The following is a 13,206-nucleotide window of genomic DNA, read 5'->3' on the forward strand; positions in this document are numbered from 1 at the left end:
GCACAAGATCGAGTTATCTGTCCACGGTGATAAAATCCTGTACAATAAGATGTACAGGATTTTCCCCTAAGATGTTTGTGCAGTGAATATTAATGCTAATAGATTTGCACTTACATAATACAGACCCCTGTGGTTTTAGTTAATAACTATTTACTTCATATTGGAACAAATTCAATGTCAAAAGATGTTCCCTGTCAATTCACAGCATTCATAGAGTTGTTACAATATCAAACATTTGCTAGAATTTACTGTACTGGAAAGAATCACAGTGCTATTACAAGAATTATGCTTATTTTTCTTTATGTATTATGCAGCTATTGCTACTATAAAAATCTGGGGAAAGGTTTATTAGCATTATTTTGCCATGTAAATCCGTGCCACTCTTCCAGCGTTACAGCTGATATTCGTAGTACAAGGATGTTGCTGAGGATGTGTTGCTAGGAGAATTGCAAATAGTTCTGCTTATACTGTAGTGTCTTCCAGGAGTCCAAAAGCCAGTGTGCTCTCACTGCAAGGCTTTTTCATTTCTATGGCAGTTTCTGTTCAATAATTTAAGCAGCAAGCTGTTAAAATAGGAACTTAAGGACAGTTCCTTATCTGCATTATTGTTTAATACAAACCTTTAATTGTTCTCAGTAAACATCGGTAGTTTTTGTGGGTGTTCAGAGGAGAAAAAAAAAAAGATAAAATGCATCAAATGATGACAGGAAAAAGCAGTTCTGTTCCTCAGCCTCAGCCCACGGGTTTGCCAAATGGTCAGACCTCCAGAGAGAGCCATCTGGGCCCAGGGCGCTGGGAACGCCTTGGCTGCAAGCATCGACACCAAATACAGTTTGTCTTCCTTCTCATCCTAGCTTTTCAAACGTTGTTGGGCAGATAAAGATGGAAAGAGAGAAGCAGATTCCAGCTCTGTTCTTGAGCCTTACGTCCTCCCTTCTGCAGGATGAGGGTTGGGTGCCACGCAATGGGAACCTCACTGCAGGGCAGATCAGTTGTGTAGGCTGTGCTCCAGCCTGCTACGAATGGGAGATGACAGACAGAGGTCAGCAGTTGCAAGGCATCAGAACACTGCCAGCTCTTTCTGCTTGGATTATAGTTACATGCAGATAGGTGTAAGGAGGGTGTGAAGCAGGGCTGGAGGATGTGGTTGGGTAATTTAGGGCTAAAACCTGACATCTTTAGCAGGGCGTTAATTGATGAATAACATCCGTCTAGGAGATTTGCACTTGCACTCCAGTGCTGTCACTGGAAATACATGCCATGTAATTTTCACCTTCTCGAGCAGGACATTTGCGAGCAGCTTTTAGTTTCAAGCAGGTTCTGGTTCTGGCTTTGCTGCAGCTGTAAATTGTTAGCGTGCAGTTAGAGCTGAGTGTGCTGACGGTGGGAAAGGAGAGAGGGACACAAATCAGTCTGACTTCTGCAGCAGGAAAGGATGGTGCGAAAATGAACACTGGCTACCTGAAGAGTGATGCTTAATTGCTGTGCTGTGTAAATTTTCTTTCCTGAAAGCTGGTTCTACAATGTTTCTGAAATAACTTGAGGGAAGAGCTCAACTCTGATGTGAGGTGAAGCTGTGTTAAATTCAAACGTGAATTGCAAAAGCCTCAAATCTCAGAGTCTCAAATTCTCATTGCACATGAGCAGTGTGGAACGAGTGGAGCCGGTGGGCAGCACAGGTGTTCCGGATCACAAGAAAAACTGGTTTTGGTTCGATATGGGGAGAACTGGATGGAGAATGAAGGGGAAAACAATGTGAGCATGCGTGGATGGTGTGGAGATGTAAATTGCCTCCAGGCTTCGTGAACCTGTGAGACAACGTGGAGGAAGAGCTTTCAAAACATTCTGGTGTTGTAGGATGGGTTATTTGTGGTACGGACGATGGGGAAGTGCATTAAAATAATAATTAAAGATCCTCTTAGGGATATTTATATGGCCCCTTTGTCAGCTTGAGTTATATACTCTGCTCATCTGGAATGTGGGATTGCGGCTGTGAAGCCCCCTATTATTAATCGGAATTGCCTGAATAACGCTCTAGGCACCAGAATTGCCTCCTAGTCAGATAATTTGCATCATTTTTATCGGGGCTTTGTGTGTTTTTATACTCACACAAAGTGTGAATGCAGGAATATAACACATTTTTCTCACCAGCTTGCGCAGCTAGGACTGCTAAGACACAGATTCACCTTGAATGGAGAAACTTAGGCCCAGCTTATAGAAGGGATCAGTGTTCTTGGTGTTAACAGGCAGTTCAAGCATAATTTCTTGCTGAATTACTTTCTTCAGCATTGGGATGTTTTGTCTGTTCCTTTGTCAACTCTCAGAGATACTGCAGTATTTTATTTCCTGATGGCCTCGATACACAAAAATGTATTAAAGCGATCCACAACTCAAATGTCTTTACTTGCAGCTCTCTCCTCATATCTGACTGTATTTGCAGAAAAGAATAATGAATGTAACAACAAAATGGGCACGAACAACCAATTACTAATGATTGGAAGGAGACTGGGCTTGCTGTAAATGTTTCTTATTTACATATAAATCACAAATGCTATTGATTTGATTGAATTCTCTCTTCTTCTTTTCCCAAGGAGAGCCGAAGCTAACAAGCCCCAAACCACTTTCCATATTCTAACTTCACAACACAGCCCTGAACCTACAAACCTGCTTACTTAGTTTTATATTAAGCAGGATGGAGGCTCTTGTTTAAATATTTTTTAAGTCACACCATGGTTCAAACATGAGGGGCTTGGTTGGGTTGCAGCTCTGACCTCATGGACTCCATCAAGAGCAGCTCAGGTGTGAGCGCTCCTCCCTGATGCGCTTTGGTGGCAGCTCTGTGCTCTGCCTCTTGTTAACTGCTGACTCTTCCTCTCTCCACACCACACAGGCTCCCCTGCCTTTGCTTTTGTTGGTAAAACTGTTCAGTTTTATAACAATGTGCCACAGCAATCATGGATGGGCAAAAATAACAGGAGCTGCTTGCTTCTCTTCCCCGTGGATAGCGGGAACATGAGTTCAAGCTGGGATTCAGTCCGTAGTGTTTCAGTGCCAATAACAAGGAATCACTGCACCAGGGCAAATGGAAGTAAATGCACACAGAGGATAAAGACCTCAGGTCTTTGGTAAATTGACTGCAGAAGTTATGTGCATTTGTGTTCTTGGGTCACCATCTGACTGCAGTTTCTTCTAACTCGTTCAATGAAACTGGAGTTTGTTAGGAAGGGATTTTAGGAACCAGGCTGGAGTGGCTCTGCAGGAGTAGCTTTATTCAGGACTCCTGTATTGACAGTGAATACCAAAGTCTCATTTCATATACAGCTTGTCCACTCTCAGCCATACAGTTAAATCCCTGACAACATATAACTGGTTACAGATGGGCTGCTCCAGCTCAGTTTTGATGGCTGCAGCATCAGAGATGCAGATTGAGGTGGCATTACAGAGATGTTTAATGCAGCGTGGGCTGAGTTTGAGGCCATTGCTAGAAAACTCCCCAGATCTGGGAGCTGGGCATGTGATGGAACCTCAGCACCTCCTCATAAGGACAAGAATCTCCTCTTGTAATGAGAGTTTAAGAAGTTCAGATCCGCATCCAAGTGCTGCAACACTTGGAGGCCTCCAGAGCCAGGGCTTTTACATTCATCCCGTGTTGTTCAGGCAGTGAAAACGGCCCGTATTCCCTTCTGTGCTTCTGTATTTAAATCATGGATTTGGCTGCAGTAATTATTGTTGGACTACAATCAGCCCATGCCCTTTTGCCACTGATAGAAAAAAAAAAAGTAGGTAAAGAAGAGGACATCAAAAGCAGCAGATGCAACACTGCATTGTCACTGTTACAACATATACCTTTATGGGACTGCTATTCCTGTATGTAACTTTGACTTAAGGCAGAGGGCATTGCAAATCTGCAAACAAGTGGAACTGCTCTGAGGTGTGACGGGATCATCCAGCAGAGAACCTATTTTCTGCCTGAAAGTAGTAGCCTTGGAGTCAATTGACTTCAAAGCGGTGATGTGCCACTAAAACAGGAGAATGCTCTGATCATCTTTTGTGCAGTCAATAATCGTTTAAGACTGACTGTTGGTACCCAGGGAGTCGCACCTGTGTACGTCCATAGGTTACACAGCATTGTTCTGAGCAGAATAAAAGCAAACACTACTTCTCAGAAGGCTGAATGTGGAAATCCCACCGCGTTCACCACAATGAGGTGTTGTTTTTTTTTACTTAAAATGTTTGCTGTCTCATTTCCTTCAAGCCTACTGGATCTAAAAAGATAGACAAGATGTAAGTTAGCGCTGTGCCGTAAAACAGGTACAGATTGGTTGCTAACATGTTTTTTAATCCTGCATAGATTTTCAGCAGTGCTTCAAATAGTGGCTGTCACGAGGCGTGAAACAACACCTTTTCAATATCTGATTTAAGCAAGCTTTCTTTGTGTGTCACTTCCCCAAGCACTGTGAATGTTGTGACTGTACATCCCAAGTTCTCCCTGCCAAGTTGACTGTGGCTGTGCGAGGAGCTGCCGTGCGATACGCAGCTCCGTTGCTCTGCAGAGGTATCCTTACACTTAGCACAGCTTAGCTTTTGGCAAGCTGGTAGGTTTCCCCAGCTCTCGCTCCCCCATCGGCCACAGCACAGAGTTTGGTTGCTCTGAAATTCTCCAGCACAGGATAAACAAAACATTAACGTCTCCCTGTGTCGTTTGTGGGTCTCTGGCAGCAGAAGTGTTGTGCTGACCAGTAGTGTTCAGTCCCTGGTAGTGCACACCAGGAGTCAGCTCACACGCCGGGTTGCTGCTTGTGCAGGCTCTGGGGCTCTCAGCTCGACTCTCCTTACACGTTCATCTGCATCAATTTAGCTGCTCATCTGCCTCCAAATTTATTACGAATGCTCTGCATCTGTGATACAGACAAGATTTCTGACACTGAAATAGTTAAGTGGGAAAGAAACGCAGTGGTGATCTTAGGAGCTACTTGTTTGTGTGCTTCATTAGTGGGAAGGGTGCAGTGCTGTCCCTCCTAAGTGACTGAGCCACGGTGCTGCTCCCTGCTGCCTTTTGGTTCTGTCTGCGTGCGGTCAGGCTGGGGAAAGGCATTGCCTTCACTCCAGATTACAAACATTTGGAGCATCCTCTTAAAATATATTCGGCAGTAATAATTACGGAGCCCTAAAGAACACATCTCCCATCAAGGGCATTGTGATGTCCTTACCAACAGGAAGAAAAAAAAAAAAGCTTATTTAGTGTCAGCCTTCTCCAGTGAGCTCATTCTGGGCAGCAGTATGCTTTAAATGCAGTGCAACAGCACCTTAAACTCGAGGGCGGTAATTTTATTTTACAGCTGCTCATTAGGAGCACTCAGATTAGCAATGTACATCATGTATTTCCACTGAAGCCAAGGACTGTGCCACCACTGTATGGAACGGGGCTGTGGGTGACAAAGTAGTGATGTCTGGGCTCCGACAGATCTCCATCCGAGCTGCTCGTGCGCACTGGTAATGCCAGAACAAAATGCAGCTTTTAACTTGCACCTGCTTTTTGGACTTGGGGAACAGAATTGCTGTAGTGAGAGGAAGGCAGAGGCATGCTGGTAGGGCACCCCTCGGCCTCTCCTGGGGAATGTGCTCCTTCTCCTCCACACCGGTTGTTTCTACTAGAGGTGTTTGTTTGCAGTGTTGCATTAAATGCAGCGCATGGCTCGGATGGTGACAGCCATGTGATTTCAGCGAGGAGTTCTTCATCCAGCAGCAAGATTTTAACCTTGATATATACAGCACTGCTGTCAGCACTGTGATTACGGGCAGTAATCGCCAGCATACACTTAAGCAGAGGGATGAATCTCCTTTCTATTAGGCATGACCCGTTTTGTCTTTTCTCACTACTTTCCAGTGTTTCATAGAAAAATATAACGCTGCTCAGGGGGGGGAAAATCAGCTCCGTGCAAACTTCCTGACCACAGACCTCAGGAGCAGAACCCTCCCCGCAGCAGCTGAGCCCCCCAAGGTCAAACCCAGCGCTCCACCACCTCCACATCCCACGGCAGCGCTGGGGCCCGTGGCCAGGCCCTGGGGGACGGCAGTACGAGCTTCAAGCTGCGCTCTCTGCATCCCCGCTGCTCCGCGTCCCCCTGCCGCCTCCCCACCGCCCTGTGCAGCCTGCACCCCTCGCTGCTGGGAGCTCCTGACCTCGATGCTCGGCGTCCCGTCTGCCCGCTGCGTTTCCACCCCGTCTCCCATGGAGCGGTGCTGGTGACGGGGGCTCGGAGCGTTAAGAGCACGTTCCCGGGCGAGGAGCTGCCTCCCAGCACTGCTCGCCCGCAGAACGGTGGCCTTGAGGCGAGGCGGTTTTGGGGCTGGTTTGCCCCGAAGTGCCACACCGCAAGTTGGGCGCTGCGCGAGGATCTCTCGGCGCCGAGCGAAGGAGCGGCGGCAGCTCCTCGCGACCCTTCCTAGGCTGGGCTCCGCGCCCCGCGCCCGCACGGCGCCGTGCCGCCGGCTCTCCCTGCTGTTTCCCGGCGGAAAGCGGCGGTGCGGGCACGCACGGTGCGCATCTTCCCTTCTCCGCCGTGAAAGTTGGAGCGCGCAGCGGCTGCCAGGCGGCTCCGGATTGCGTAACGGCGGAGCTCCGCGCTCAGCCTCGGAAGTTTCCCCCATAGAAACGGGGACGCGCGGCGCCCGCAGCGCTCCCCGGGCTCGGGGCAGCCCACGCCGGGCGCCGTTCCGCGGCGGGTCCCTTACCTCGTGCTCCTCACTGCCGGGCGCGGGTCTGGGCGCTCGCTGGGCGCCGCATCTCCCTCCGGACGCCGGGGCGGGCTGGCGGCGAGAAGCAGCGCGGCTGGGGCCGCAGGCTGCCCCCGGCTGGCCGCGCTCCGCCCGCCCCGAGCGGCTCTCGGTACCGCTCAGCTGCGGCCGCCGGAGCGCTCGCTAGAGGCAGCCGCCGCCGCCGCGCTCTCGCCCGCTGCCCTCATCGGAGCCCGGCGCTGCGTTGCGGAGACGGGGCTCGGGGGGGGGGGGGGGCCGCTCCGGCAGGTGCCCGCGGCGGCGGCGGGGGAACTTGTTGAGCGGGACCGCGGTGCGCCCGGCCGGGCTGCGCGGGGCTGAGCGGCAGGAGGGAGGGAAGGAGGGAGGGAGGGAGGAGCCGGGGGCCGGGCCGGCGGCGGGGAGCCACCACGGAACGGGGAGGAGGGAGGGAGAAGGGAGGAGGGAGCGGAGCGGGGGGCGATGGGCGGTGGGGACGGGGTTGCGCTCGGAAATCCGTAATTGGGGCCGGATTCGACGGTGACGGATGGGGTTGGGAGTAGCGTGCGCTGCCGCCCTGGTTGGCTGTGTACCCCGTATTTCGTTGCGCTCCTCGGCCGGGAGCGCCGGGGAGACGCGGGTCTGCCGCTGTGCCCGTGGGGCCTCGGGTGCTGGGAGGATGCGCGGGGGCTTCTGAGTGCTTTCATACGGCGGATAAAAGGGGTACGAGCTGAAGGTAATCGCGACAGGGTTCTTACAACTTCACTCCCATCTCCCTCTCAAACCACACTATTGCTTTGCAGAGGCCTTAGCAGAGACACGAGAAAACCGTGTTAAAAGGAAAGGGGTCAGGTGCACGAAGGCAGGCCTGCCCGTCAGCAGATGCCACAGCAGTCCCCCAGCCTAGGCAGCAGCCCTCTGCCCTTTCCCTTCTGGAACACCCCCATAGCACTGCTGTTCCCCAGGTGCTGCTTTTGTCTCCTTTTAGCACAGCATGAACCTCAGAGCCCGATGAGGCGGTGCAGCCGCGCAGTGCGATGCAGCAGAAGCACTGGCTCAAGTCCTGGACATCTTTTTAGAGTTAATTAACTGGAGCAGACCATTGCACCAGCGAGCTCACACTGCTGCTGCTGTAGCTCCGTATTTGTGCCAGCTCTGCTATCTCTGCACAGGGACAGAACCCAGCAGTGGGTGCAGAAATCCTTGCGGCCCCATTTGTCACGTAAATATCAGTGTGGAGGTGGATTCACAGAAATCCTTGCCTCTTAAATCAGGATTTAGCTGCTCAGGGCTGGAGCAGAGGGAGGTATAGCACACCATGCAGTCAGCAGAGGGCAGTTCTGCTGCTCTCCTTATCCTCTACCTGCCCCGGTGCTCCCTGGACCTCCTCCCTCTGTGTGCCTCTGCTCTGCAAGTTTACAGCTCTGCAGCCACACCACAGGGCTCGGAGCTCATAGCATGGCAAAGATTGCAGTTTGGGATCTCTCTGTGTTTCTCAAAGGAGATCTTATCGTGAAGAGACAGGTGGGAAGATCTTCAATGCCAGCTTGCTTGAAAGAGCAAGCAACACCGTGCTTTTCGGTTTCTGTTTTCATCAGCACTGATACGCTTTATTCCAAGACCTCTGCAGGTTTCTTTACGCTGAAATACAATTGGCTTTGACTGTAGCCAGTGTATAAGCTTGGGTAAAATTAAGTGGTGCGGTGACCACCTTCTAAATGTGTATGCTGTTTGGGCAGAAGAAATTGATCATCTCGAGCAGACAGTGTCACTTTTTCACCAGCTGGGCACATGAGCAGTGCAGCCTGCATCCCACAGACCGGGACTGCTGGCTGAAAAAGCTGTGGCTGTGTAACCTTAGTGGCTGGAAGGGGAAAGCCCTCTGACAGAGGCAGCAGTTAAAAGAACATTATCATCTTCTCCACGATCACATTTAGAGGCTGTTGTGCCAGGGCTGGTTGTTCTTGCACAGCATTACACGTATGTCTCATTTATAAAGGTAGGCAACTGAATGACTTTTGTTCTTCCTGGTAGATTTTGTGAGAATCAGGAGGGTCTTTCCAGCTGCAGTTCATATCCCTGTTTGCTCTGTGTGTGTATACTGCTTGCACTGTTGGTGTGAAGCATTGCTACGTTGTACCCGGGTTCCAATTAATCATGCTTTGTGAAAAATGACATGATTCCCTGATTATCATGCTCCGCGTCACTGTAGGTGTGTATAGAAGTAAAGATGTTGGCAAAATGGAGATGCTTCATCATCCCATTTGCCAATTTTTCAGCCTTTAAAAGATGCTGAGTGCAACTGTGCTGTAATGAAAGGTGTCAACATTATTCTTGAAGAGGCAGAGGGAGTTCTGACTTCAAACTGTAAAGGCGCAAAGAGAAAAAAAGACAATTTATTACTATTCCTTAAAGTACAAATTCATTTTGTTTTAATGGAGCGTCCAGTCTTCACATATTGCCTTTTTCTTCGGGCACTTGGCAGGAAGGAGTGAGTGCTTCCCAGGGCCCTGACGTGTGGCTGTGCTGGTGGAAGCCCCGCGTTGGATCAGGCTGTGTCTAGGAGCAGTAGGGCATGAATTTGGTGGTACCTCTGCTCAGATAGAGAACCACTCCAGGAAAGGGTCCTCCCTGCAGACACCCGAGGTCAGGCTGGATGGAGTTCTGAGCACTTGATTGAGCTATGAGCATCCCTGTTCATTGCAGGGGTTGGACCTGTAGCCTTTAAAGATTTCAGCACGTGCCCTTTTGGCTGCCAGCAGTTGGAGCAGAGGCTCCGTGCGCTCATTCCAGCTGCACAGGTTTTGTCTGGTGAGAAGCAGGAGGACTGCTCACTGCGAGCACTTTGAGCAGGTGCTGCGTATGATTATGCTCTGCTAGAACATGCAGGACCTGCAGTGCAGTGCTAAGATGTGATTTTCTGGAGTTCTTGTAGTTCTTGTCTGTCCTTGAGAAAATGAGCTCGAACCCAGCTCAGAGAGAAGTGAGAGAGGGCAGCCTCAGTTATCTGCCAGGTGTTTCAGCTGCCACCAGCATGAAAAAGGTGATCATCCACACCAAAGTCATTTTTAAAGCTAATGTTTGGACTTCCCTTAGAATAAATGTGCATCATACGCTGAGGCCCAGATCCTGGAAGAAGTTCAGAGTCCTATCAGAAGGGGAAAAGACAAAAATAATCTGGTGCCAAATGCACAAGTGTGTGACAGGAGAGCAGCTGCTGGCTCAGACTGAGGCTGCCACGGCCTGCTCCTTTCCTGCAGGACCTCCTTCTCCTGCATTTCTCCTCCCAATCATCCCATTTCATGTGGGACATTTTAGTGCTGGCTGTTGCTGAGGGTATCAGCCACGTGCTCTGGGTTCTGTCTGTGGGGAGCTGCCCATGATGGAGGGGATTCAGCCCTCCAGTGGGATAGTTGGCACTTCCTGGTGGTGTGGGTTTCAGTTGATTTGGTTTTGTTGGTTTGGATTTGTTGGATTTGTGAAACGTGAGCTTCTGTCTGCCTCTTGTAAATTAAGTAACTTTCATTAGAGGGTGCTAATTGCTGTGCTATTCCAAAACACGTCAGCCAGCTTACCAAGAGTACATCATCATTTGGGACTAGTTCATTTATCACAGGACCTTTCAGCCTTCATTTTAGTTGAAAGATGGGTGAGTGTTGTTTGATTTGAGACAGGTAGGCACCAACAGTGTTTTGCCTTCTCACTCCGAGTCGTTTGGGACCAATGCTGTCATTCCATCCTTGCAAAACCACGTGTGTTCATATCACCGAGGCTTCATCTGTGTGAAGGAGGTTGTTACTTCCATTTCTGTGTATGAGAGCTGTGATGTGTTCCATTCTGAACCTGTTATTTATTTATTTGCTTGAACCTGCCAGGGGAAGAAAAGTAGAAGAGCATTAAATATGCTGCTCTCCTCCAGCTGAGGAGAATGCACACTTGGCTGGAATTTCAAGCAGGTCCTCATGCAGTCCCATCCTGAGAGGTGCTCTTTGCATTGAGGAAGAATATGGCTGTGATGACAAAGAAATAAGGTCTCTCAGAGCCTTCCAGTTTGGCAAAATTTGAGATATTTAATTGGGTGTCTTACTCTTGTATAACTTGTATTCCATGAGCTTGGACAATTCGATCTGAGACAATGTTTATGTCGGTTCTTTATCTATGAAGCACAAGTAATTGCACATCTGTTAACTTAGAGGAACATTTTGAAGATAAAGGGGATTTAAGATTATAGTACCCATAATACCTGTGTGCAGCTGAAATATTAAATAGCTGATGAAGTGAACTGCTGTTTTTGGGTGTTGTGCTTGGAAAAGAAAAGTGCTGAGTAACATCATTAGCTCTGATGATAATTTCTGTACTTCCTTGGTATAAATATGAGCAGGATTTGGACCCCTCTTAATTTCCCTTTGCACAAATCACTGGGAGAAAAGCACAACGGATCTTAGCATCTATAGCTCAGGTTTCAAGTTCAGGTTGCACGCTGTCTCATTAGGAATCCAAATTGCCATGGATGTTAGCTTATCCTTCACATGAAGAAGGAGGACCTCAGTTTGTTGGGGTGGAAGGATTTTTTTTCACTGCGTTTGTCGTTCAGGAAAGTTACTGTCCAGTGTGTAGATGTTTGGGAGCAGGGGAGTAAACTGATGATTGGAAATCGTAGAATCACAGAATGATTCGGGCTGCAAGGGACCTCAAGGATCATCCAGTCCCAACTCCCTGCTATGGGCAGGGACACCTCCCATTAGACCAGGTTGCTCAAACATACACTTAACTAAACAGAATTCCCTAAATAAGGCTTGGCAGAAAATGCCACGAAGGAAGGTTTGAACTTTGTTCTTTCGCTACCATTAATCTTATGCTCTTGTGCTGAGATTACAAGAAAGGGTACACGATACAATCTGCTGTGCATCGTTTGCATTCATTAGCTCTGCCTCTGTTAGTGCATGAGAATGCAGATGCAAAATTCCACTTTTACAGCAGAAGAGGTCCAACAGTGGCAGTTCCTGGTTGCTTTCAAAGTCACGCCTCCACCATGACCCTGACAACACAGAGGACCCACTTCCAAACTCCTGAGATTATCAGATAGTCTCCTGTCGTATGTACGAGTTGCTGAACCACTACCTAATAAAGATGCACTCCATAGATGCAGCATTCTGCACTGATTGAGTTATCATGCAGCCTGTATGGTTGGGAAATAAATGAGGGTCTGGGAGACCGTGATGTATGATGCCCTAAATGCCTACATTTTGTTCATATTTGAAAGGCAGTTTAGCTCGTCGTCATTACTGATGATTTGTGCTTTTATAGGCCTTCCTTTTGCATTTCAGAAATCCTCTGTGCCCATCTGAATAATGAATCACCATCTTTGATTTGCTCTGTAAGAACAAATGTGAAATTATATTCTTATTAAGATGTCTTGAGAAACCGTAAGTGTGGGTGACATTTTCTAAAGGAGTTTCATGCCAAGTTTGCTAATATTTTGTTTTGTCTTGTTTATTTTATTATCTTTTCACATTGCGGAGATCTATCTCCAACTGCTTTATGGCAAAGGGAGAAATACTGCCCTGCTTAAAAAGAAAAAATATGGAAAGAAATCCTATCATACTTTTGATTGCTTTCAAACAAATGGCTTCAGATTTAAGCACCTAATGAAATCTGGAATGAGCTTGAATTCCATCTTAGAATTCAAGTTACCGACAAAAGGAAGGCAAATGTAACAAATAATGGGAATACTTTCATCTGCTTCATATTTGCTCTTTGGTGGAGCAATATATTATTTATACAACATTGATTTCATTAGAAGGCAGATTTGATGTAACTTTTCTGTCAAGCTGGAGACCCATTAAATGTTATAAGGTACTGTAAAATCTCAAGCCCTCAGTAAGGTTTTCTTGATTCAAATTTGCAGTAGTTCAATATTTCAATAAAGCATAAAAATACGCGCTTTTGCGTGCTTTTACATATTCCTTCAGCATCAGAAGCCCAGATAGAACCATAGAACCTTGGTGTTAATGCGTGGTGCTTAACAGAGAAAACGGGCTGAAATAAAGTGGATGGGAAATGGAAATCATACAAAATTATGCGAGGGAAGTAAAAGTGAGCAGTGCAAACAGTCTGAAGTAAATTGGGTGCTCCATTTCTGTTGGTTTCATGAGCCTAAAACAAAACTGCGTGTTTTGGCTGCGCTGTGCGGAAATGAACTCTGTAATACTGCCTCTGAAACCCATATGTGGGCACCAAAGTCTCAGTAATTTTGATGCATGGCAAGGAGTAATGCCAGCGTTTGGAAGCAGATAGGAAGAAGCAGGTTGTGGTATCACAGGCACCCCACGCCTTGAAGTACATACGTGCAGTTAAAAGCTTCTCTGCTCTTATTTAATGAGGAGCACGTTGAAAAAAGGAGGAGAAAACTCAGGTCTAATGCTGTGAATTACAATGGCCACCCTAAAATTAAGAAAGAGCATGACTCAA

General features: G+C 48.0%; 2 protein-coding genes across 4 annotated transcripts in view; one reads left to right on the plus strand and one right to left on the minus strand.

Annotated features, from left to right (window-relative positions):
- The window catches only part of INSYN2A (inhibitory synaptic factor 2A), a 44,357-nt gene extending 37,284 nt beyond the window's left edge, over positions 1 to 7,073 (minus strand). The window contains exon 1 of the mRNA XM_048946168.1: positions 6,736 to 7,073. The gene's annotated coding sequence lies outside the window, so the exon portion shown is untranslated. The remainder of the gene's footprint in view (positions 1 to 6,735) is intronic.
- Positions 1 to 13,206, plus strand: part of DOCK1 (dedicator of cytokinesis 1) — a 276,377-nt gene that overhangs the window by 127,071 nt on the left and 136,100 nt on the right. The window lies entirely within an intron of this gene.

Source organism: Lagopus muta, chromosome 5 (assembly GCF_023343835.1).
Source record: "Lagopus muta isolate bLagMut1 chromosome 5, bLagMut1 primary, whole genome shotgun sequence".
NCBI classification, from domain to species: Eukaryota; Metazoa; Chordata; class Aves; order Galliformes; family Phasianidae; genus Lagopus; species Lagopus muta.